At 45.6% G+C, this 25,000-nt stretch overlaps 1 protein-coding gene across 1 annotated transcript in view; it reads left to right on the top strand.

The window, feature by feature from the left end:
- The window catches only part of LOC140357879 (carbonic anhydrase-related protein 10-like), a 165,460-nt gene that overhangs the window by 14,740 nt on the left and 125,720 nt on the right, over positions 1-25,000 (top strand). The gene's annotated exons all lie outside the window — the stretch shown is intronic.

Below are 25,000 nucleotides of genomic sequence, written 5' to 3' on the forward strand. Positions count from 1 at the left end.
GTCCCACCTGAGAGGAAGAGCAGCAACACTAAACAGAAAATATGTAGCCATTAGAAATACACTTACAGCTTGGATCTTTAAGGCCTGTTGAGGTCCGGCCACCTCCGCCTCAGAGCTGTCAAGTACCTCTTTAGCATTTGACTGGTTGGATTTCTGCTCTGCTGTGTTGTGAGGTGATTGTAGACTGAGGGGAGGTTGTATCTCAAATCTACTTTTCTCTCTGCTAGAAATGTGAACCTCACGACACTGTCTTCAAATGTGTGATCAGTGGGTGAAGGTGCACAGCTGATTGTAAACCAGAATTCAAGTGTCTTCTGTCTTGATACAGTATTATACCCTGTTCCACCTAAGGGAAATGGCTCTAGTATTCCAGACATAAATTAGGAATAAAATGAGACAACACTTTGGCTACAGTATTTCTAAACATGACAGGGAACATTTGGTCACCCTTGAACTTTGTCATCGGGACATGGTTTGGCACTGGTTGTTCTGGACATACAAAAACACACAAATGTCAAACTACCACGATCTTGCATCACCAAATAATGTAGATCCAGTACTGTGAGTATTTGTACACCGTGAGAAGTATTACAGTTAAGTCTAGCCCCACGTGTCTCTTGTGTCGTCTGGACCCCGGCAGCACTTCTAACGTTTGAATAGATGTCTTTGTAAACCTGTGTTGTGTCCGCTCCTCTGCAGACGAGCTGTTTGATCATGTGTGTGTCTGTGATGCCTCTGATCCAGTGTGGAACTACAACTCCCTCCACCACAGCCTTTACGCTGCCTGTGCCACCAGCTGTGCACACAACCATCGCTGCATGCTCAAGGATGTGGACCTAGCTTCATAGATAGTCTCGGGATAAAGTCACTGTGTTAGAGCTGGTTAAAGCCGTAGTATTCTGATATGTCAGTATACATAAACAGTGGTGTTTTGTTCTGTAATGATGGGATTTGTGATGAATAATCCCATAAGCCGTCCTCTACTTAGAAGCTCAGAAAACTGATCTCACTATTCACGTCTCTTAATTCACCTTCCACGGACAAGACAGATACAATTAATGATTTTATACTGTTACACTTTCTCTGAGTGTACGGAGATTATTTTGTGTCTGAATATGTCTGAACCTTTAAGGAATCCCCAGCAAACTCTGAGACGTCTGGCCAAAGTGGTTTCCTGTTTATCGACGCTCGTGTCACAATTTAAAATATAATATATCCAGTGCATAATGCATCCAACACTATCCAAAGCCAATGCATTACATAAATGGACACGGTGTAGAGGTGCAGAGAAGTGAAATAAATGGTGAAAAAGATCAGGATGAACCAGAAGTAGTTTACAGTTTAGCTTTAGCCACGTCTCACAGCGACACAAACATGGAATAACTAAAGGTTTTTTTGTGATTTGCTGATTATAAAGTATTTAGCTGTGATTTATTAAGAAAGCATGAGTTATGTTTGGGTGACATCATTTACTCATATAGCAGCTGATTCTCTGCCTCTGGCGCAGAGACAGGCCCTGAGCATGGACACTCACTGCGCCATAACCAAACACATGCCAAAGTGCTGCTAGGCAACCCGCTCTGGGGGACCAGGGCCTGTCGAAACATGCACACTGAGACAAGCAGAAAAGTTACTCCGTGCTTCTTTATAAATAGGCGAGGACGGACTTTCTTGTTATGAATAGCTCTAAAATGATTAAATATTTGTGTCATAATTTGGCTCCAGATGAACCTACACATACATTTCAGTTCCACCTAAAATATAACTTGCTCCTTGTGACAAAGCCCTCTGATTCTCCTCTGTGTGAGCAGGCAGATATGAAAATGTAATCAGCCTCAGTGATAATGAGATCTCCAGAACACTGATTACACTGTGGACCGTGCCTGATCTCAAATGTGCACTTTATTTACCTCTGTCTGAGGAGGGCGGCCATCTTTGTTCTGCAGGTGAATGGGATTGAACAGTGAGTGTGCAAGTTCACTTTTCCCTTTCAAACTGAAGTCAGTAATTATACAGAATAAATATGGAGAGAAAGCCAACCATTCAAACGTGCAAATCTAATCTGGAAGACTGTTTTCCCTCGTTCTTCTGTGGTGCAGGAAGGAAACCACCTTTAATGTGGAAATATGAGCAAAAAGTCTGGTCTAATCTCAAACGCACTTAAAGTAAAAAAGTATTTCAGACTAGAGATAAATGTGAGTCTGACTAAACCAGGACTAAACAAGGACTAAACCAGGTCCAAACAAAGTCTAAACCAGGTCTAAACCGGGTCTAAACTGGGGCTAAAACAGGTCTAAACCAGGTCTAAACCAGGTATGAAGAATTGTAGTGAAATCTCCATTACATTTATTTAGGCATTCAAATGGAATATGTTTTCTTGGACAAAAATATTTCATCTTCACTTTTCCCTTTTGGAATGAATATCAGACAGGTGCAGACAGGAGGAGACAGGAGAAGACAGGAGAAGACAGGAGGAGACATGAGGAGACAGGAGGAGACAGGAGGAGACAGGAGCAGACAGGTGCAGACAGGAGGAGACAGGAGACATGAGGAGACATGAGCAGACAGGAGGAGACAGGAGCAGACAGGTGCAGACAGGAGGAGACAAGAGAAGGCAGGAGGAGACAGGAGGAGACAGGAGGAGACAGGTGCAGACAGGAGGAGACAGGTGCAGACAGGTGCAGACAGGAGGAGACATGAGGAGACAAGAGCAGACAGGAGGAGACAGGTGCAGACAGGAGGAGACAGGAGCAGACAGGTGCAGACAAGAGCAGACAGGTGCAGACAGGAGGAGACAGGTGCAGACAGGAGGAGACAGGAGGAGACAGGAGACAGGAGGAGACAGGCGCAGACAGGTGCAGACAGGTGCAGACAGGAGACATGAGCAGACAGGAGGAGACAGGAGGAGACAGGTGCAGACAAGAGCAGACAGGAGGAGACATGAGGAGACAAGAGCAGACAGGAGGAGACAGGTGCAGACAGGAGGAGACAAGAGCAGACAGGTGCAGACAAGAGCAGACAGGTGCAGACAGGAGGAGACATGAGGAGACAAGAGGAGACAGGAGGAGACATGAGCAGACAGGAGGAGACAGGAGGAGACAGGAGCAGACAGGAGCAGACAGGTGCAGACAAGAGCAGACAGGTGCAGACAGGAGGAGACATGAGGAGACAAGAGGAGACAGGAGGAGACAGAGGAAACTGGACTGTTCTGTGTCTCATGATCATGTTGGATCTCAGTCTGTGCCAGAGACTTTTGGAACAAACAAATGCACTGCTGTCATGTTCTGCTCTGTGTCTGGACAAATATAGACTGTTCCCAAAGCCAAGGTACCTCGACTTGAAAGTGGGTTCCTCCAAAGTCACTTCCTTCCAATCTAAGGCAAGTGTCTCCAGAGTGAACGAGTTCTGAAACACATAAACTAGTGTAGACCTAGAACTGCATTTCACCAGTGCAACAACATCCCATTGTTTTTAGAATGCAGAGTTACTTGCCTGAGCAGGGCAGTGAAGTCACTTATGCATCCTCAATACACTGCAAAAATTAAACATGTGGTTTTCTTTTGCTTCAGTGTCTAATTTGTAAAACAGTTTCCTGCATTTTGATTCTGGGATAGTCCTGGTTCAGACCTGGTTTGTCCTAGTTTAATTCGTGTCCAATACTGGCTGCAAAGCAATGATGGTAAAGCATTTTGTGTGTTATATCTCACATAAATTGAATCGATCAGTAGTTATTTTATTGTATTTACTCAATGTATTTAGTTGGACATTATTTCTATGACCCGTAATATTGTTGCAGTAGTGGCGTGTTACACACCTCTGGCCTTGGCCCTCCGAAAAATCAGTCCCTGGGGAAAATGTATTTGAACAGCCCTGATTTAGAGGATCAAACTGAACGTCTCTCAGCCGCCGCTTGCATCTACTCGGTTCTTTGACCTGCTGTGGACTGGGACACGAGTGGTCTGACAGGTTTGGTTACAAAGATGAATCTCTCTGCATGTAAACGTGGTGAAGGTCTGTTTCATCAGACCGGAGCAGCTGAAGAGAGCAGTGGATCTCTGGAGACCTGGCCTTTACTCGCTCTCCTCAGTCGTCATGTCCAGTCCCAGACTCTGGCCTTTCCCTCGGCTCCTCTGGGACCTGGAGCCCTCTCGCTCTGGTACAAACACATTTAACTCTGACACCTGAAGACGACTTAAGCCCAGGTTTAGAGGATTCTGTCATGCGGGATTAACAGCCATTTGTCTGGAGCTAGCTCTGTGATGCTAATGCTGAATAATGCATCCAGACCTGCCAAAGTGAAATACCTCCCATGTTTTATGATACTACAATATATGAAACTTTTTCTATTTTGACATTTCAATATTACACTAGTGTGCCTTAGGCTGGCCACGATAAAAGAACGCTTTGAAATGTTCAGTTTTACTTTGATGGGTGGAGGTCTGGGGGGTCAGTATCTAGAGTGACCACTAAAATGGCCGCCAAAATTGCATGAACTGGAACACGCTGTCGTACGCGCCGAACCAGAGCATCCCAAACATTCTCGATTCTGATTCTGATAAATGTTCCTCACTGTCTAACACTGCAAAGGATTTGTATATTTTCCATTTAGTTTTGTTTTTTTTCCAGCGAGAACAGCAATTTAGGTCCAAAACATCCTCTCTGACCTTTCACCTCCTCTTCTCTGAGATTGTCCTCCTGTTTTCCTCTGCTTAGGAAAAAATAGGTTCAAGTTTTTCCTTCATTCCACAAGCAATCAAAAGTTTGAATATCGGTCGTTAAACTGCGCTGAACCTGCATCTCATGTTGTTGTTTTTATGTCGCAAACCAATTTCTGGGACAAATAAAGTCTTCTGTCTTTATGAATCACTATATATTGTATTTTACAGAGTTTTAGTGCTAATGCTGTATTACTAGATTATTGAATCAAACAAATCATATGTATAATTATATAATATAATGGTACATTTTCCAGTCTTTGTTTCCTGCCTCTTGAGCTTTTTAGAGAACACAACAGTTGGAGATATTTGCACACTAAATTCAGACTTCAATCTTTTCATCCAAACACTGTGTTCTCGTGCCAAGTTCTGTCAGATTAATTATCCTCGGTTTAGTGAGGAAAAGCAAGACCCGATTCTCACTTTTGAATTCATTTCATTCATTTGACTCTATATGAAAATGAGAAGCGACATCTGCCACTTGGTTGTTAAATAGATAAAAAGTGTGAGCAGTTTTAATTAGTTTTAATCAACATCTACATCCACCCATTCGATCTGCAGATGTAAAGTCGTTTAAGCATCTGACCTGGAACCAGAGGGTCGCCAGTTCAAGCACGCAAAACACTTCACCCCCATTGTCTACTCCATTTACTGTATGTACATATATCACATGATGGTGATAGGGAGGGCATCTGGTACAAAACTCAATCATGTCAAATCCTGATGAAAAAAAGAGAAGCCAAATCCTGAGAATGTTTATTTATGTTAAATCTCTTTATTCACTCGTCCAGTGTTTGTGATCCTGCTGCTCAAAGCCTTTGCCGATTCTCCATCACTTACATGACTTTTGAAGCATAATCATGTTTATTTCATGATATTTATGTCATTTCTCTGCTCTCCTCACCAGTAACCTGTAAAGGAAGATGTTTAGTGTCACTCAGGATTGTCAGGCTTCAGCCGCCAAAGCCAGAGCGTCTGAAAACACAAAACCTGCTGAACGTGTCATTTCCACTGTGTTTCTGAAAGCAGCACGGCTCCTGACACAGGCCGGCCCCTCCTCTCTCTCACTCAAACAGAAGTGCAACAGAGTTTTGGATGGACTTTCATTAGGTTTATTTGAAAATGATTACGTTTTACAGGGACAATTGCTTTAGCCAAACCCGCAGACTATATTTTTGACCGGTGGCAGTGCTTAAAAAGCAGCCAAATTCTGAGGGAGTATCACAGACCTGATCTGATATCTAAAACAAAATCATTTCATCATTTTTTAAGGCCAACACTAAAGGCTATTGTGATAAATAGCATGAGCATCACACACATCCACTAGTCAATGCTAACAATCAAATAATACACATTTATTACGTCTAATGTTATGCTGGACTATAATTCACCCAAAAAGTGGGCCAAAAGGGGATTTATAAACAGCAACCATGTGTTTGTGGTCTTTGTAAAGTGAAAAAGACAGTTCGTTTATATCAGTTCGAGGCTGAGTGTGAAACTATTCTAAACTCTAAACTTGGGGATGAATATTAGCTGCACTGCGGCTCATTGTCACTTACATCTCCTCATAGTGTGTTGTCTTGTAGAATCCAGGAAAAACATGTTCCTCTGTCTCTGTGTCCCCCCACGCTCTCCTCTCTCCTACACCTGCGTCTGAAGCACATATCAAAGCTCCTGTTCTCCCCTGGTCCCCTGTTCACCCGAAAGAGAGGATTGTGGGTGATGTGGGAAAGTCACCAGAGAGCAGCAGCAGAGGAATGAGACGACTCTGCTGTGTTCAGATGTGTGTGAGGAGAGAGAGAGGAAGTGTGAGGAGACTGCCGAGGAGCTAGGAGACAGCAGACCGGAGACCGGAGTGAGGTCACAGGAGCTAGGACACAGGAGCTAGGACACAGGAGCCAGGAAACAAGAGCAAGGACAGGAGCTAGGAGACAAAAGTAAGGAGACAGGAGCAAGGAGACAGGAGCAAGGAGACAGGAGCTAGGACACAGGAGCTAGGAAACAAGAGCAAGGAGATACGAGCTAGAACACAGTAGCTGGAGACAGGAGCAAGGAGACCAGAGTTAGGATATAGGAGACAGGAGCTAGGACACAGGAGCTAGGAGACCGGCGATAGGAGACAGGAGCTAGGAGACAGGAGCAACGAGATAGGAGCTAGGAGATAGAAGCTAGGAGACAGGAGTTTGGACACAGGAGCGAGGAGACAAGAGCAAGGAGACGGGGGACAGGAGCTAGGACACAGGAGCTAGGAAACAAGAGCAAGGAGATAAGAGCTAGAACACAGAAGCTAGGAGACAGGAGCTAGGAGACAGGAGCTAGGAGACAGGAACTAGGAGACCAGAGCTAGGAGACAGGAACTAGGAGACAGGATCTAGGAGATAGGAGATAGGAGATAGAAGCTAGGAGACAGGAGTTTGGACACAGGAGCAAGGAAACAGGAGCAAGGACACAGGAGCGAGGAGACAAGAGCAAGGAGATAAGAGCTAGAACACAGAAGCTAGGAGACAGGAGCTAGGAGACAGGAGCTAGGAGACAGGAACTAGGAGACCAGAGCTAGGAGACAGGAACTAGGAGACAGGAGCTAGGAGATAGGAGATAGAAGCTAGGAGACAGGAGTTTGGAAACAGGAGCTAGGACACAGGAGCTAGGACAGAGGAGCTAGGACACAAGAGCTAGGACACAGGAGCTAGGACACAGGAGCTAAGACATAATAGGAGGTAGGACACAGGAGCTAGGACACAGGAGCTAGGACACAGGAGCTAGTGTACACAGAATCTTCCTCTTGCACTTTTTGGAACAGGCTTCACAACATTCTGCTCACACCAGTATTTTTAGTCACTGCCGTGTCCCAGAGTTTGGGGCCAAAATGTGGGATAGAAATAGTTCTGTTTGTTGTGTGAAAACATAATTATAAAAAGAACAGCATATTATTTAAAATGATTCAACATAAACATGTATCTGGAGCAGTGTTTTGTTTCTGTCACATGTCACGAGGCGGTGCCCTCTCTCTCTCTCTCTCTCTCTCTCTCTGCAGAGCTTTCTATGCTTTTAAATGACTTTTTGTCCTCGGTAACCATGGTGCAACATGCTTGTGTCACTCATCCTGTTTACAAGCTTCTCCTGCTCTGAGCCTCAGTAATCACACAGTTCTGAGCTCCATGACATCACTGGACTTGCTCTGTGATCAAACTCGTGGCTCTTTGCAGTCATGTCGCTTCATGGCTTCGCTTTCTTTTGTACATTGTTCATTCTCACAGCAGATGTCAAAGAGAGAGATTATTTTAACTTCGAAAGTGTGAAATTCTGATGCCAAGATGACCAAACGTACAAGGGAAATACTTGGTTGGAGCACTTTGGAGAAAACAGCGCTAAGTTTTCCAGAAGTATTTCAAAAACCTTGACAGTGCATGTTTCCGAGCACGTACAGATACAGTAGAAGGAGCAATAAGCATAAACTACAAGTCCCACAATGCACTGGGGCCGGCACACATTTCCTTGCACTTCATCTCAATAATCAGTACATTCTGCTGTGGCGCCTGCTGCCTTTCTTACTATCACTCAGCGCTAACGAGGCTAAAGACACCGGAGCTAACGGCGCTGAAGCTAACGACGTCAGGTTTATAACGCGCCGGTGATTACGGACCAGGCTCTATTTGTTCTGATTTAGCCGGGCCCCGGGGCCTCAGCAGGTAATGGACGGATTCTGATGTGTTCTGCACCGTTAAAAAGGACTCATGAGGACAGAGACAGGACGAGACTGTGAGAGACTGAGAGGACATGGTTAGGGTCAGAGGAGGAAAAGTGTGGTGCATGAGAACTTCACCAAATACAATTGTGTTAACGTGTGATAACGTTTAACTCGCCCTTTTTTTTTTTTTTATCATATTTCATAATAAAACCTCTTTTATTCAAGTCACAAACACAGTTACATAAGCTCGTTGTCATTTTGTGGTGATTAAAGTGAGGCCCAGATGAAGTTTGTTTCATAAATCCACCTTTTTATGTGACCTACAGGGTTATATCACTCAGAGAGGGAGAGAGAGAGAGAGAGAGGGGGAGAGAGGGAGAGGGGGAGAGAGAGAGAGGGGGAGAGGAGGAGAGGGAGAGAGGGAGAGAGGGAGAGAGAGAGGGGGAGAGAGGGAGAGGGGGAGAGAGAGAGAGGGGGAGAGGAGGAGAGGGAGAGAGGGAGAGAGGGAGAGAGAGAGGGGGAGAGAGGGAGAGGGGGAGAGAGAGAGAGGGGGAGAGGAGGAGAGGGAGAGAGGGAGAGAGGGAGAGAGAGAGGGGGAGAGAGGGAGAGGGGGAGAGAGAGAGAGGGGGAGAGGAGGAGAGGGAGAGAGAGAGAGAGGGGGAGAGGAGGAGAGGGAGATAGGGAGAGAGGGGGAGAGGAGGAGAGGGAGAGAGGGAGGGGGAGGGGGGAGGGGGGAGGGGGGAGAGGGGGAGAGGGGGAGAGAGAGAGGGAGAGGAGGAGGGGGGAGAGAGAGAGAGGGAGAGAGGGAGAGGAGGAGGAGGGAGAGGGGGAGAGAGAGAGAGAGGGGGAGAGAGAGGGGGAGAGGGGGAGGGGGGAGGGAGAGGAGGGAGGGAGGGAGAGAGAGGGGGGGAGGGGGAGAGAGAGGGGGGAGAGGGAGAGGAGGAGAGGGGGGGAAAGAGGGAGAAAGATGGAGAGAGAAGGAGAGGGGGAGAGAGAAATTGAGGGAGAGGGAGAAAGGGGGGGAGAGAGGGAGAGAGGAAGAGGGGACTATGTGTTGTTTGAAAATAAGACTTTCATCCCTATAGCAACCCAGCCTCTTCACACAGTTCAGCTCCACGTGTTTGTTCTGCACGACTCAAAAGCATCAAGTTTTACATTTGTGATTCAGAGTTCTGTTCATCTCCGCTCTTGTCCCACACGGGACACACGGGACACACGGGACACACGGGACACACGGGCCCCGGTGTGCGGGTGCAGCGACACAGGAGAGATAGGCACTGCTGAGAACGTGGCCCCGGAGGAGGAGGAGCACGGCCCCGGAGGAGGAGGAGCACGGCCCCGGAGGAGGAGGAGCACGGCCCCGGAGGAGGAGGAGCACGGCCCCGGAGGAGGAGGAGCACGGCCCCGGAGGAGGAGGAGCACGGGGACCACGGCCCCGGAGGAGGAGGAGCACGGGGACCACGGCCCCGGAGGAGGAGGAGCACGGCCCCGGAGCTGTCCAGGTGCTGATCCCTCTGTCTCTGCTTTGTTGTATCGCGGCCCGTGTAGCTGTATAAAGTCCTGTCTTTCAGCTTCAGACTCTGGCAGCAGTAAACCTGTAACCATGGAGACACAAGGATATGCATTACATCATAGTTGCAGATTTTGCGTAAATTCAGACCGAGCACTGAAAATAATATTTAGGCAGGTTAAAGGGGCAGACATGAAGGAGAGGACTCTCCAGTCAACACATGAGATGGTAGAACTAACGCGCACACTGTCCTTTAACAGAGTCTGGAGTAATGTCCCAAACAAGTGATGTTTTTGTACTTTTGTGATTCATTTTGAGGCCATTTTATGTTTTGTGTCAGACTTGAACTCCAGCCAAGACAATTACAGCACATTCTGATACTTTACTGATACTTTACTGATACTTTACTGATACTTTACTGATACTTTACTGATACTTTTCTGATACTTTACTGATACTTTTCTGATACTTTTCTGATACTTTACTGATACTTTTCTGATACTTTACTGATACTTTACTGATACTTTACTGATACTTTACTGATACTTTACTGATACTTTTCTGATACTTTACTGATACTTTTCTGATACTTTTCTGATACTTTACTGATACTTTTCTGATACTTTACTGATACTTTACTGATACTTTTCTGATACTTTACTGATACTTTACTGATACTTTTCTGATACTTTTCTGATACTTTACTGATACTTTACTGATACTTTACTGATACTTTTCTGATACTTTACTGATACTTTACTGATACTTTTCTGATACTTTTCTGATACTTTACTGATACTTTTCTGATACTTTACTGATACTTTACTGATACTTTTCTGATACTTTTCTGATACTTTACTGATACTTTACTGATACTTTACTGATACTTTACTGATACTTTTCTGATACTTTTCTGATACTTTACTGATACTTTACTGATATTTTACTGATACTTTTCTGATACTTTTCTGATACTTTACTGATACTTTACTGATATTTTACTGATACTTTTCTGATACTTTTCTGATACTTTACTGATACTTTACTGATATTTTACTGATACTTTTCTGATACATTACTGATACTTTACTGATACTTTCCTGATACTTTCCTGATATTTTCCTGATACTTTCCTGATACTTTCTTGATACTTTCCTAATACTTCACTGATACTTTACTGATATTTTCCTGATACTTTCCTGATATCAGCCGTTTGAAGCACTGCACACAGATGAAATGAATGTGTGAGTTTTTGTATGTTTTTAAGACAATTTACACAAGTTACTCAAAGCTATAGATATATTCTGTGTATTTGCCTTTGAAAGCTAAAGATCTGCAGTGGAACATCTTCCTGTCAGCACAGACTGTGATCACGTCTGCTCTGCTCAAACAAGAGTCAGTTCTGCAGCTTCTCTCTCAGCTTATCGCCCCCAAAGACACAGGGAAATACTCAGCAAAAGTCAGATTTTAGAGGGAAAAGGTAAGAAAAAGCTGAGGTTATCAAAGAATCTCCACAGTGTGCATTATTGAGAATGTGGGCTATAAATCAGAATCAGAATTACTTTTATTCATGCAAGGGAAGAAGTACTTTTGTTTGAGACGCGCAGCCGATCAGCAGAAGGAATAATTATCATCAAAATAATAAAGAAAAGTAGATTTAAATATAATGAATCTGTCTTTTCATTAAATAAAACTCCAGTAAAAGAAGAGGAATTACATTTTAATATGATACCCGCATTAGGGCTGAAACAATGTAATCGATTCATTGCAACTAATCGATTTATTAACTCATTAATTTACATTAACTCATTTACATATCAAACAATTGTTTTGAGGTTTAGCCTTGAATTTACGGGTTGGACACAGACAACGACCGACGGAAAAATCAGTTTTGACCGACTCAAAAATAAAGTCCCCGGACATATTGACCGAGGCTAATTTTTCGCCGTAATATATTTTTAAATGCCAAAAACAGCGCGGTGAACACACCCAAAGCGACTCCTATGCACAAACTCTGCGCGCTACACTACAGTCGACCATGATTGTTGTAGTTGTACAGCGGCGATGATTGACAGCGGCTGACAGCCACCATGTGCTCAGCGGAAGGCAGCGTAGCTCATGTGCGCGCTGAGAAAATGGCAGCCAAACAAACAAAAAACAGCGGCTGCAAGGACGCTCAGGACTATCACTGTCAAGAAATGTATTGTGATGATCAATGCTGGAGTATGATGAGAACAAAGGTGCTGTGATCGCTCTGAAGTGCAAAGTCTGCCCTGAGTTCCGTAGAGAGATAGAATCCTTCCGTGATTTCAACCCAGCGTTCATCGACCGCAGCAAAACCCTACGCCTTTCCAATGCAAGGGACCGCGCCAGTTCGAACCGCCATGCCAAAGCAAACACCAATCACCTTAGAGCTTTCAGCAAAGCTGATCAGGTACGTCGTGAACTCGTTGGAGTATTATTTATTGTGTACTAGGCTGTACTAGCGCCGTGGTGTACCGGCAATTTCTGGCGAGTAATTAGGCCCAATACAATATCATGATATTGAAGACCACGCAGCATACGTGCAGTCAGCCAATCAGCTAAGACTTTTCTATTATGAATTGCAATCAGCAGATCAGATGTGTTTGTTTGTCACTCAGTGCAGTGTTATTGTTTAATTCATTGTATTCTTGTTTGTATTAGTAATTATTCAATTACACATCAAGTCTGACTGATTCAGAATTAGCCGTGACAGGTACCAAATGATTGGTACTTGTCATGTTGACAGGGACGTAAAAATAATTATTTCAAGGCTTTCACAGACTCCAAAGCATGTGCGAGAGAAACGCCTCAGACAGAGCAGTAAATACCCCCAAAATGACACAAGAAACAAGCTAAATCTGTGTTTTTTAAATATTTTTGTGTGTGTAAATCTCAAGCTTAATTTCAGTAAAAATCTCATATCAATTTCAATCACCAGATCAATTGATTTTCCAAATTGACACACGTATGTTACAACAGTGAGATGAATGATTGTTGTATAATAGTTCTGTTGTTGTACCTTGACACTTGCACTCACTCAGAAGTGTCACTGACTGTAAACCGGGACGAGGGGGCAGTATCCACTCTCGCACACCTCTCTCGCCCAGACCTTTCTGTGTGGCGTTTACATGTTTCTCCTGTGTCTGGCTGCCAATCCTAATAATAATTGAATCATTTTCTTCCGACCTGACCTGTTGTAATGACCAAATCCACCCGTTCACCCGTCCACAGCTTCAGTGCATGCAGAGTGTGGATGTTTGAGTCGAGCGTTCCCCGTGCGGCGCTTTGATCCTCACTCGCACACACGCTGAATAACAAGCACGGCGCAGAAGAGGAGGAGAGCGGACGCTGGTTAGAGCTCCACACTGCAGTCGGACAGTGCGGAGTGAGGTTAAAGGGACGCTCACGGTGGAGGCCGGTTAGAGCTCCACACTGCAGTCGGACAGTGCGGAGTGAGGTTAAAGGGACGCTCACGGTGGAGGCCGGTTAGAGCTCCACACTGCAGACGGACAGTGCGGAGGGAGGTTAAAGGGACGCTCACGGTGGAGGCCGGTTAGAGCTCCACACTGCAGTCGGACAGTGCGGAGTGAGGTTAAAGGGACGCTCACGGTGGAGGCCGGTTAGAGCTCCACACTGCAGTCGGACAGTGGGGAGTGAGATTAAAGGGACGCTCACGGTGGAGGCCGGTTAGAGCTCCACACTGCAGACGGACAGTGCGGAGTGAGGTTAAAGGGACGCTCACGGTGGAGGCCGGTTAGAGCTCTACACTGCAGACGGACAGTGCGGAGTGAGGTTAAAGGGACGCTCACGGTGGAGGCCGGTTAGAGCTCCACACTGCAGACGGACAGTGCGGAGTGAGGTTAAAGGGACGCTCACGGTGGAGGCCGGTTAGAGCTCCACACTGCAGTCGGACAGTGCGGAGTGAGGTTAAAGGGACGTTCACGGTGGAGGCCGGTTAGAGCTCCACACTGCAGTCGGACAGTGCGGAGTGAGGTTAAAGGGACGCTCGCGGTGGAGGCCGGTTAGAGCTCCACACTGCAGACGGACAGTGCGGAGTGAGGTTAAAGGGACGCTCGCGGTGGAGGCCGGTTAGAGCTCCACACTGCAGACGGACAGTGCGGAGTGAGGTTAAAGGGACGTTCACGGTGGAGGCCGGTTAGAGCTCTACACTGCAGACGGACAGTGCGGAGTGAGGTTAAAGGGACGCTCACGGTGGAGGCCGGTTAGAGCTCCACACTGCAGACGGACAGTGCGGAGTGAGGTTAAAGGGACGTTCACGGTGGAGGCCGGTTAGAGCTCCACACTGCAGACGGACAGTGCGGAGTGAGGTTAAAGGGACGCTCACGGTGGAGGCCGGTTAGAGCTCCACACTGCAGACGGACAGTGCGGAGTGAGGTTAAAGGGACGTTCACGGTGGAGGCCGGTTAGAGCTCCACACTGCAGACGGACAGTGCGGAGTGAGGTTAAAGGGACGCTCACGGTGGAGGCCGGTTAGAGCTCCACACTGCAGTCGGACAGTGAGGAGTGAGGTTAAAGGGACGCTCACGGTGGAGGCCGGTTAGAGCTCCACACTGCAGTCGGACAGTGGGGAGTGAGGTTAAAGGGACGCTCACGGTGGAGGCCGGTTAGAGCTCCACACTGCAGACGGACAGTGCGGAGTGAGGTTAAAGGGACGCTCACGGTGGAGGCCGGTTAGAGCTCCACACTGCAGTCGGACAGTGAGGAGTGAGGTTAAAGGGACGCTCACGGTGGAGGCCGGTTAGAGCTCCACACTGCAGACGGACAGTGCGGAGGGAGGTTAAAGGGACGCTCACGGTGGAGGCCGGTTAGAGCTCCACACTGCAGTCGGACAGTGCGGAGTGAGGTTAAAGGGACGCTCACGGTGGAGGCCGGTTAGAGCTCCACACTGCAGTCGGACAGTGAGGAGTGAGGTTAAAGGGACGCTCACGGTGGAGGCCGGTTAGAGCTCCACACTGCAGTCGGACAGTGGGGAGTGAGATTAAAGGGACGCTCACGGTGGAGGCCGGTTAGAGCTCCACACTGCAGACGGACAGTGCGGAGTGAGGTTAAAGGGACGTTCACGGTGGAGGCCGGTTAGAGCTCTACACTGCAGACGGACAGTGCGGAGTGAGGTTAAAGGGACGCTCACGGTGGAGGCCGGTTAGAGCTCCACACTGCAGTCGGACAGTGCGGAGTGAGGTTAAAGGGACGTTCACGGTGGAGGCCGGTTAGAGCTCCACACTGCAGACGGACAGTGCGGAGTGAGGTTAAAGGGACGTTCACGGTGGAGGCCGGTTAGAGCTCCACACTGCAGACGGACAGTGCGGAGTGAGGTTAAAGGGACGCTCACGGTGGAGGCCGGTTAGAGCTCCACACTGCAGACGGACAGTGCGGAGTGAGGTTAAAGGGACGCTCACGGTGGAGGCCGGTTAGAGCTCCACACTGCAGACGGACAGTGCGGAGTGAGGTTAAAGGGACGTTCACGGTGGAGGCCGGTTAGAGCTCCACACTGCAGTCGGACAGTGCGGAGTGAGGTTAAAGGGACGCTCACGGTGGAGGCCGGTTAGAGCTCCACACTGCAGACGGACAGTGCGGAGTGAGGTTAAAGGGACGCTCACGGTGGAGGCCGGTTAGAGCTCCACACTGCAGACGGACAGTGCGGAGTGAGGTTAAAGGGACGTTCACGGTGGAGGCCGGTTAGAGCTCCACACTGCAGTCGGACAGTGCGGAGTGAGGTTAAAGGGACGCTCGCGGTGGAGGCCGGTTAGAGCTCCACACTGCAGACGGACAGTGCGGAGTGAGGTTAAAGGGACGCTCACGGTGGAGGCCGGTTAGAGCTCCACACTGCAGACGGACAGTGCGGAGTGAGGTTAAAGGGACGCTCGCGGTGGAGGCCGGTTAGAGCTCCACACTGCAGACGGACAGTGCGGAGTGAGGTTAAAGGGACGCTCGCGGTGGAGGCCGGTTAGAGCTCCACACTGCAGACGGACAGTGCGGAGTGAGGTTAAAGGGACGTTCACGGTGGAGGCCGGTTAGAGCTCCACACTGCAGACGGACAGTGCGGAGTGAGGTTAAAGGGACGCTCACGGTGGAGGCCGGTTAGAGCTCCACACTGCAGACGGACAGTGCGGAGTGAGGTTAAAGGGACGTTCACGGTGGAGGCCGGTTAGAGCTCCACACTGCAGACGGACAGTGCGGAGTGAGGTTAAAGGGACGCTCACGGTGGAGGCCGGTTAGAGCTCCACACTGCAGACGGACAGTGCGGAGTGAGGTTAAAGGGACGCTCACGGTGGAGGCCGGTTAGAGCTCCACACTGCAGTCGGACAGTGAGGAGTGAGGTTAAAGGGACGCTCACGGTGGAGGCCGGTTAGAGCTCCACACTGCAGACGGACAGTGCGGAGTGAGGTTAAAGGGACGCTCACGGTTACAATCCCATATCGGAGGCTTTTGGAGAGTCTCTGTGACGCTGACCTCGGCACATTTGTGTTCTCGCTCATATATGAACAAATATGATGAGTAAAGCTGCAGCTGTGAGCGCTGGACTCAAGTAAACTGACCATTCTCTCTCTTTTTTTTTTTTTTACTATTTATTTTTAAAACACAAAACAACAAAAGTGAAAATTTCCAAGTCAAAGTTGAAAGCAACATCTCTAAAACATGAGAATCTAGCACTTTAATAAAGGTGCGTTATCTGACTTTCCGGTCGGAGGGAGGGTGTTGGGGGGCCCGCACCTGCTTGTCTCCATGGTGACGTCATTGCAAGTTCCTCAGCATTGCATTAAGCTTACTCTATTTGCATTTGTTTAACTGCAAGAATTGTATTGCTGAAAAAACAAAGGGAAAAACATGGGTTACTGAGAAAGAGCCTCGCCTCTCCACAGATATGACCTGTAACATGACCTGTCGACACCCTCTTGTCTCCACGGAGATGGAGAAGTTTAATGTGAAAGCAATAACATCTCCATGGAAACAAGTCACAGAATAGGCCTTGTTTGGGGACAGTTACAAGGGACAGAATGGAAAAGTTCAACAGAAATGTTATAGAATATTAAGTTGAACCAGGCAGAAAGTGTGCAAAAAGTCAAAAATAAAAAGATAAGAGCGCTCCGTTGATATGTGTCCATTAATGTAGATTTTAGAACAAAACCTTTAATTTTTCAAGATTTTCATCCCTATTGAACACAAAAAAGACACGAGTGATACAACTGTCACGGCTTCAGAAGCACTTCAGTTTTTAGGTTCGGTTTTCACTGCACATTCCCTAAACATTGTACATTTAACACATTATGAAAAGCACTGTGGCATTTTTATACTGACGCATAAAAGAGTTGAAAAGTCTTTCCAATGAGGCGTTCTCTTTTGTCTGATGAATGACAAAAGGACCAATATTAATGAAGAGAATAAGTAGGAGAAGAGTGCAGAGTCGGGACGTTTGAATGAACGATTGAACCGTGTTTGTTTCGGCCCAGATAATATCAAGAAACAATCTCAGTATTCGTTCAGCAAAGTTCTCCAAAGTTTAATATTGACTTGTTTATCTGGAACTTATCCACATGAAAGCGACATACGTAAAGTTCCATCTGAAGAGGAAATACAACCAGGAAGACAGCTGCCGTTTCCTCTCAACCAATCACTGATCAGTATGAATTTAACCACACAAAAAAACAGTTATAGCTCAAACATTCTGAAAGTATCTGTGCGATTGCGCGTGGATGTGGAGGTGCTGTTTCTTTGCTCTGCTCTTGTGTCTCTGCTCTTGTGTAAGACGCTGCGCCCGCTGGTGTGTGTCTGTAATTACACTGTGGACGTGCGCTGCATGCGGCTGCACTCCGAGCCACAGAGAATATTACTGTGTACTTTGGATTCACATTATTACATTTCACTCTCAGCTCCTGCTTTCTACTGGCAATTTTCAATAAAGAAATAGTTTTGGACTCGCTTGAATCGTGTTTCCTAACTTGAAGAGGAGGGTCCACCACCTGCTCGTCTCCATAGGGAACAGTAAGGACTTAAAGAACACATTGTATGCATCTTATAGCATTGTTCCTACAGCAAAGACAGTAGAGCTGGGAGATATATGGAACCAAAATATTTGAATATTGAAACTGTCATAATTAAATAAGAATGACGTCTGTTAAGACCTGCTTTAGTCCTACTTTAGTCCTGTTAAGACCTGCTTTAGTCCTACTTTAGTCCTGTTAAGACCTGCTTTAGTCTTACTTTAGTCCTACTTTAGTCCTGTTAAGACCTGCTTTAGTCCTACTTTAGCCCTGTAAGACCTGCTTTAGTCCTACTTTAGTCCTGTTAAGACCTGCTTTAGTCCTACTTTAGTCCTGTTAAGACCTGCTTTAGTCCTACTTTAGTCCTGTTAAGACCTGCTTTAGTCCTACTTTAGTCCTGTTAAGACCTGCTTTAGTCCTACTTTAGCCCTGTAAGACCTGCTTTAGTCCTACTTTAGTCCTACTTTAGTCCTGTTAAGACCTGCTTTAGTCCTACTTTAGCCCTGTAAGACCTGCTTTAGTCCTACTTTAGTCCTACTTTAGTCCTGTTAAGACCTGCTTTAGTCCTACTTTAGTCCTACTTTAGTCCTGTTAAGACCTGCTTTAGTCCTACTTTAGTCCTGTAAGACCTGCTTTAGTCCTACTTTAGCCCTGTAAGACCTGCTTTAGTCCTACTTTAGTCCTGTAAGACCTGCTTTAGTCCTACTTTAGTCCTGTAAGACCTGCTTTAGTCCTACATTAGTCCTGTAAGACCTGCTTTAGTCCTACTTTAGTCCTGTTAAGACCTGCTTTAGTCCTACTTTAGTCCCGTTAAAATCTGTATTAGTCCTACTTTAGTCTTCTTCGTCGTCAATGGTGTCATGTGAGACCTGCATTAGTCCTACTTCAGTATAAACCAATGTTTTTGCACTTTTGGTCCATTCACCTTTTGAACCTCAACCAAGACATTTAGAAGCAGAGTCAAAAAAGATGAAACCTCATGAAAAATATTTGGGTTATTGCCAGAAGTCATCTCTCTGACCTGAATATTGTTATCAAGACATTACAAAGCAATATTTCATTAATGTCCATAAATCATCACCAGACTTGGAATCCCGTTCATTACAACTGTGTGCTTCCATTAGCACGACGGGCAAGCTAGCTTTTGTTTATTTTCCCATGGTAATTCCCTCTGCTGCCAGTAGCACTCAGATACTGTGGGCTTTGCTTTCCATAGAGACATTATTTTAAGTTGTAAAACAGGAGATGCCAAAGCAAAAAGCAGGTTTAAACACCAATAATAATACAAATGTGTCCATCCTCAAGACAAGTTACAGGTCAGATCTGTGTTTTTTTGAGCAATAAAAACACATCCAATAAAAACACGTCATCGAATAAATGGAAAGACGTGGAAAGTGGAACTCAAACATAAGCCGCTTGCTGATTGGTGCGTTCTGCAGTCAGAGAGAGGATATTCTGGGCTCCACGGGTTCACAGTTCACTTTCAAAGAGGCTTAGATTTTGTCAAGTGCAGATGAAGAAAATGACAAGAGCCAGTGGACGGCACAGGAAACAATACTCTCACATCGCACAAGAACGGGACGCAGCCGAGCGGAGCAGATGGCGACAAATCCACACGGAGAAGGTCACGACCCCAGGAAGAGGAAAGATCTGGGCCAGTTAAAAATGACACGTTAATCTCCGTTGTGGAGTTGTATGTATTTACTTATTGGGTCGAGTAGTTGGGTTTGGAAATCGGGTTGGACTGGTAAGACTGGTCTCAAGATGATTTCGATTTGAACTTTAATGCAGCTTGAAATGAGTGAAGACCTGCACTGAAGCGAAGGAGCAGCTCTACGGTACGACGTCTCGATAGATGGATGGGCAGATGGATGGATGGATATATATATGGATGGACAGATGGATGGATGGGATGCAAATATAGACTGATGGATGGGATGCATGGATAGATAAGATGGAGAGAAGGATGGATGGATGGGCATCAATACTCAGTTCCTCTCCGGTATCGACTGAGAAGGTCCAGGAAACACTGGTACTGACAAAATAAAGAGTTGTATTCACCCAGGGGCCCGTGTGGGACCTTGTAATTGAACAATATCCACATCCAGCCGCAGTTTGCAGTGTGTAAAGTTGAAGATATGATCCAACCGTTGCTATAACGATAACGATGCTGTGTGAAGGGAAATAGTTGCATCATTTGCCTGTAATGAATAGATGGATATATGAGCTGGTTTTCTATATATTCATTCATTATTTTAGTAAATACTGAACCGTATAATTGCGAAGTTCACAGATTTGCTGCAGTAATGATCCTGTCGACCTTTGACTAAAAAAGCACGGTTATGTTTGCATATATAATCCTCATACATGTACACAACATCATAAATACACCTAAAGTCCAGTGTAATCCTTTTGGTCACATGATCCACAGACATACTTACACGAGGCAGATATCCGCACAGAGTCATAGATATGATTATTCACAACGCAGTACACTGAGCACGAAGTATTCATATGTGTGAACAAAATGTGTTTGATGCAGTTTTCATTAAATATGCAAAACAGGTCAGAAAGAGGAGATTAGTGATGTATTAAGACGAGTGATGAAATGTTGTGCAACAAATGGTTCAAATATTGAGTGTGATTCAGTGTTTGAAGTATCAGATTTAAACCAGGAGAGGCCAAAAAAACAAACATTTGATACAGTTTCATCATCAAATACATGCCTGAGTCATGAGGGTAGTATTCCATGAAGCTCCTCCGTGTTTTTAAATGATACACGCGTTCACCAGACTCACTTTTCAGCGCTCAAACTGCAGTTTTAACTCCGGATTGAGTTCTTTTTCTTGTGCCCCACATGCAACATTTTAATTGAGTTGTTAAATATTTTGAATTTAATGCACCCCAAATACTAAGAATGCTGTAAATGTTCTAATTCAGTTCTCATTTAAACCCGGTTTGGATTAATTTAGACTCAGCTTTGTCCTAGTTCAGTCCTCATTTAGGCCTGGTTTAGTTCTGGCTGTATTATTTTCTAGTTCTATTTTATTTATATTTTAGATCAGAGGTTAGATTTAGTTTATCCTTTTCTTGTTGACTTGGTTTATACTGCCTTAGCCCAGTTTTCACCTGCTTTTAATTTCCCTCCACAATAACTCACTTTACAGTCGTTTAGATCCAGTTGAGTCCATGTTTAGTCCCTGTTTGGACCCTGTGATGTCCTGGTTTATACTCATTTTAGTCCCGCGTTAGTCATGAGTCGACCTGTTTAGTCCTAGTAACAGAGGCGTAGCTACCCAACAGCCAATACAGGCAACTGCTTGGGGCCCCTTGATCACTAGGGGGACAGTCCTTAGGCTCATTACAGTAACATTTCATTGACAGGTTTGTATTGTAGTTTTACACAATATTAGGTATTATTTTTTAGGTTCAAAAGTAAAGCGAAAAAGGGGTGGAGTCTGTCTGGAAAGCTCCTTGTGATGTTTCGCTTTGGGCCCCATAATATTCTTGCCACGCCACTGCCTGGAACGTACTCATTTAGTCCTGGTTTAGACCTAGTTTAGTCCACGTTCAGACCTGATTTAGTCCAGGTTCAGTCCTCTTTTATACCTTGGTTATGTCATGTTTGGACCTGGTTCGGACCAGTTTTGAGCCTTGTTTCTCTGACACTTCTGCTGAGCGTTAGCACAGAAACAGAAGAGTTAAGAATATGCTAGAACCAAAATATTGCATCATGTTAGCGGTTATGCAGCTGAACTGGAGTTTAGTAAGAAGACATAATTAGAGCAGAATTTAAGCATTAAGTTGTTCAAAAGACCTTGAAATGTGGAGTTTTAAGAAAATCTGTTTAATTATTTCAGATGAATCTATGAAAAATGCCTCTGGCGCCATTAACTAATACATCTTTTACAAAAGGCCTATTAGGACTCCTCTAGGGGGCGCCACAGAATCTGCTTAACTCAGGGAGTTAAAACAAGGAGATGGAGAGGCTGAGGAGGCTGAGGAGGAGGAGGCTGAGGAGGAGGAGGCTGAGGAGGAGGAGGCTGAGGAGGAGAAGGAGAAGGATGATGAGGAGGATGATGATGATGAGGAGGAGGAGGAGGAGGCTGAGGAGGCTGAGGAGGAGGAGGAGGAGGAGGAGGAGGAGGAGGCTGAGGAGGAGGAGGCTGAGGAGGAGAAGGAGAAGGATGATGAGGAGGATGATGATGATGAGGAGGAGGAGGAGGCTGAGGAGGCTGAGGAGGCTGAGGAGGAGGAGGCTGAGGAGGATGAGGAGGAGGATGATGATGATGAGGAGGAGGAGGAGGCTGAGGAGGCTGAGGAGGCTGAGGAGGAGGAGGCTGAGGAGGATGAGGAGGAGGATGAGGAGGCTGAGGAGGCTGAGGAGGAGGAGGCTGAGGAGGATGAGGAGGAAGAGGAGGATGAGGAGGATGAAAAGGAGGAGGCTGAGGAGGCTGAGGAGGCTGAGGAGGATGAGGAGGAAGAGGAGGATGAGGAGGATGAAAAGGAGGAGGAGGCTGAGGAGGCTGAGGAGGATGAGGAGGAAGAGGAGGATGAGGAGGATGAAAAGGAGGAGGAGGCTGAGGAGGATGAGGAGGAAGAGGAGGATGAGGAGGCTGAGGAGGCTGAGGAGGATGAGGAGGAAGAGGAGGATGAGGAGGCTGAGGAGGAGGAGGAGGAGGAGGAGGAGGAGGCTGAGGAGGCTGAGGAGGCTGAGGAGGAGGAGGAGGAGGAGGAGGAGGCTGAGGAGGCTGAGGAGGAGGAGGAGGAGGAGGATGAGGAGGCTGAGGAGGCTGAGGAGGAGGGGGATGATGAGGAGGATGATGATGATGATGATGAGGAGGAGGAGGCTGAGGAGGAGGAGGAGGCTGAGGAGGCTGAGGAGGAGGAGGCTGAGGAGGCTGAGGAGGCTGAGGAGGAGGAGGAGGAGGAGGATGAGGAGGCTGAGGAGGCTGAGGAGGAGGAGGAGGAGGAGGAGGAGGAGGAGGAGGAGGCTGAGGAGGCTGAGGAGGAGGAGGAGGAGGAGGAGGAGGAGGAGGAGGAGGAGGAGGAGGAAGAGGAGGAGGCGGCTGAGGAGGAGGAGGAGGAGGAGGAGGAGGCGGCTGAGGTCAATAATGGGATATAACTAAAAACATGCACCCAAAATATATCTTCAGAATACTAATTTAGACTAACAGTATTCTGGCACAGTTACTTCACTTAGAATAGTATTCAGAATACAATTACTTTACTACAATCAAAGGAATGACGGTAAATTATCACACAAATTAGGCTTGAAACATAATTTGAGAGAAAATTGAAAACACACATATGCAATTATTCCTTCTCTAATCAATAATTTTAAAAATGCAACTAAACTGTGAAACAAACATAAAGTTGTTTTAATCCTACGTCACATTTATTACACTATAATAATCTCCTTTAGTTCAAGTTTGGACATGGTTTATGTATCGTTTAGTCCCAGTTTAGTTGTGTTTTATTCCTGAGCTGGTTTTGTAATGGTTTAGTCCTAATCCAGTCCTTTTCCCTGGTTTAGTCCTGTAGGATTTATATAAGACATGTACGTCCTAAAAGATCTTTCAAAAGACATTATGTTTTCATAATTCAAAACAGCAGTGAGATCCTCGTCCCTGAGGCAGAACAAAGTGAAGAGTTCTGATGGAAAGTGAACATCACATTGGGACTCAGCTCAGCACATTGGACTGGTCCCATGTGGTGAGGGGGGATCGTCCCACTGCAGACACAATCTCTTTGTTCTCCTCGGGACGAGCTACGGAGAAGTTCTGAGATATCTCTATCTATAAAAAAGATATATATATATATATATATATATATATATATATATATATATATATATATATATCCTCCCTATACCAGGACACGCTGGAGGGACTATGGCTATGGCCTCAGGATCCCTCCGGAAGAGTTGGATAAAGTGTCCCTGCTTGGACTGTTGGCCCTGGCCCCGGCCCCGGCCCCGGCCCTGGCCCCGGCCCCGGCCCCGGCCCCGGGATAAGAGGATGGTACATGTCCTCCTCATGACCTGCTAATGTTGACATGTTGTACAGTTTTCATGGCTTCATATGTCGTTTCGCTGGTTTAAGTTAAAATTGTCCAAATGAGTAACAAACATCACTTTGATTGACAGTCAGACAGAGTTTAAAGGCCACTCCCACTTTAAGCCACGCCTCCAGATAAAAAGATGACGTAAGCCTCGTTTGCTCTCGCGGGCTGGAACTAACTCTAACTAACTCTAACTAACTCTAACTAACTCTAACTAACTCTAACTAACTTTAACTAACTCTAACTAACTTTAACTAACTTTAACTAACTCTAACTAACTCTAACTAACTCTAACTAACTCTAACTAACTCTAAATAACTCTAACTAACTTTAACTAACTCTAACTAACTCTAACTAACTCTAACTAACTCTAACTAACTTTAACTAACTCTAACTAACTTTAACTAACTCTAACTAACTCTAACTAACTCTAACTAACTTTAACTAACTTTAACTAACTAACTAACTTTAACTAACTCTAACTAACTCTAATTAACTCTAATTAACTCTAACTAACTCTAACTAACTCTGACTAACTTTAACTAACTCTAACTAACTCTAACTAACTCTAACTAACTTTAACTAACTCTAACTAACTTTAACTAACTCTAACTAACTCTAACTAACTTTAACTAACTTTAACTAACTCTAACTAACTTTAACTAACTTTAACTAACTCTAACTAACTTTAACTAACTCTAACTAACTCTAACTCACTTTAACTAACTCTAACTAACTCTAACTAACTTTAATTAACTCTAACTAACTTTAACTAACTCTAACTAACTCTAACTAACTCTAACTAACTCTAACTAACTTTAACTAACTCTAACTAACTCTAACTAACTCTAACTAACTTTAACTAACTCTAACTAACTTTAACTAACTCTAAATAACTCTAACTAACTCTAACTCTAACTAACTTTAACTAACTCTAAATAACTCTAACTAACTTTAACTAACTCTAACTAACTCTAACTAACTCTAACTAACTTTAACT

Source organism: Eucyclogobius newberryi, unplaced genomic scaffold (genome assembly GCF_026437365.1).
Source record: "Eucyclogobius newberryi isolate DKJ021-1_F unplaced genomic scaffold, fEucNew1.0.hap1 SCAF_13, whole genome shotgun sequence".
In the NCBI taxonomy this organism is placed as follows: domain Eukaryota; kingdom Metazoa; phylum Chordata; class Actinopteri; order Gobiiformes; family Gobiidae; genus Eucyclogobius; species Eucyclogobius newberryi.